The following is a 2,208-nucleotide window of genomic DNA, read 5'->3' on the forward strand; positions in this document are numbered from 1 at the left end:
ACCACCCGACACAAGGGATTCTCGCACAGACATGTACCTGTGACAGCATTAAAGGTGCGAAGGAAGGGGAAGAGGTCATATGCATTCTCAGAAGATTTTGAAGAAAATTCAGTTTGAAGAAATTGACCTCATAGAGCGAAGACATTCCCTTATTTGAAGTGAGTTGGTTCCATATTTGTACGAATCCATGAATAAGTACAAGTGAGGAATATAATTAGTTATGAAGCATAAGTGAATATCCTTTGCATGATATGAGATGCAGACAAAGATAGATCCAGATTTGAAATTCTAGAAACCACTTTTGGTTGAAGTGGATGGATTTGACGGGTCAAAAAGACAGTAAAAAGTGAGACTTAATTATCGCTGATGAACTGCTAGACGAGGCAGAGAAAGAAGCCAAGCAGTGCAATCTCCCGCGCCCTACTTGGCGGTGGAAGACACCTACGGCGGCGGCGGAGATGACGAGGTCCGCGGCCAGCGTGAGGACGGCGTCGAAGAAGTCACGGCAGCTAAGCTCTTCGTCTCCGGCGTCGACGCGAGCTAGCGGAGGCGCTAGGGTTTGAGCGAGGTGGCGAGGTGGAAGAAAGGATAATGACCGCGTGGGGTGTGTATATAATAAGGTAGACGGCTGCAAAGCGTAATTACGCAGGTGCCCCTAGCGGTTCACATCTGATGGACACGTGGTGTGCATGCAACTCATTGAAAGTTGTTCCATGTTCCCACGCACACCTGGTTTGTCAGGTGGTCGTTTCGGCTTCTCCGGGATTCAGGCAAAAGAGATATATGATACGTCTCCAATGTATATATAATTTTTGATTGTTCCATGCTATTATATTATCTGTTTTGGATGTTTAATGGGCTTTAATATACCTTTTTATATTATTTTTGGGACTACCTATTAACCGAAGGCCCAGTGCAAATTGTTGTTTTTTTCTTCCTATTTTAGTGTTTCGCAGAAAAGGAATATCAAACGGAATCCAAACGGAATGAAACCTTCGCGAGGATCTTTTTTGGAACAAATGCAATCCAGGAGACTTGGAGTGGAGGTCAAGAAAGACAGGAGGCGGCCACGAGGTAGGAGGGCGCGCCCAGGGGGGTAGGCGCGACCCCACTCCACCGACCTACTTCTTTCACCTATATATATACTCTTATACCCTGAAAACATCGGGGGGAGCCACGAAACCACTTTTCCACCGCCGCAACCTTCTGTACCCATGAGATCCCATCTTGGGGCCTTTTCCGGCACTCCGCCGGAGGGGGATCGATCACGGAGGGCTTCTACATCAACACCATAGCCTCTCCGATGGTGTGTGAGTAGTTTACCACAGACCTTTGGGTCTATACTTATTAGCTAGATGGCTTCTTTTCTCTCTCTGGATCTCAATACAAAGTTCTCCTCGATCTTCTTGGAGATCTATTCGATGTAATTCTTTTTGCAGCGTGTTTGTCGAGATCCGATGAATTGTGGGTTTATGATCAAGATTATCTATGAACAATATTTGATTCTTCTCTGAATTCTTATATGCATGATTTAATATCTTTGCAAGTCTCTTTGAATTATCAGTTTGGTTTGGCCTACTAGATTGATCTTTCTTGCAATAGGAGAATTGCTTAGCTTTGGGTTCAATCTTGCGGTGCTCGATCCCAGTGACAGAAAGGGAAACGACACGTATTGTATTGTTGCCATCGAGGATAAAAAGATGGGGTTCATGTCATATTGCTTGAGTTTATCCCTCTACATCATGTCATCTTGCCTATTGCGTTACTCTGTTCTTATGAACTTAATACTCTAGATGCATGCTGGATAGCGGTCAATGTGTGGAGTAATAGTAGTAGATGCAGAATCGTTTTGGTCTACTTGACACGGACGTGATGCCTATGTTCAGGATCATGCCTAGATATTCTCATAACTATGCGCTTTTCTATCATGTGCTCGACAGTAATTTGTTCACCCACCGTAAGATATGCTATCTTGAGAGAAGCCACTAGTGAAACCTATGGCCCCTGGGTCTATTTTACATCATATTAGTTTCCCTTCAACTAGCTATTTCTGTCGCCGTTTATTTTGCAATCTTTATTTTCCAATCTATACAACAAAATACCAAAAATATTTATCTTATTATCTTAATCAGATCTCACTTTTGCAAGTGGTTGTGAAGGGATTGACAACCCCTTTATCGCGTTGGTTGCAAGGTTCTTGATTGTTTG

The sequence above is a fragment of the Aegilops tauschii genome, chromosome 7, assembly GCF_002575655.3.
Source record: "Aegilops tauschii subsp. strangulata cultivar AL8/78 chromosome 7, Aet v6.0, whole genome shotgun sequence".
Taxonomy (NCBI): Eukaryota; Viridiplantae; Streptophyta; class Magnoliopsida; order Poales; family Poaceae; genus Aegilops; species Aegilops tauschii.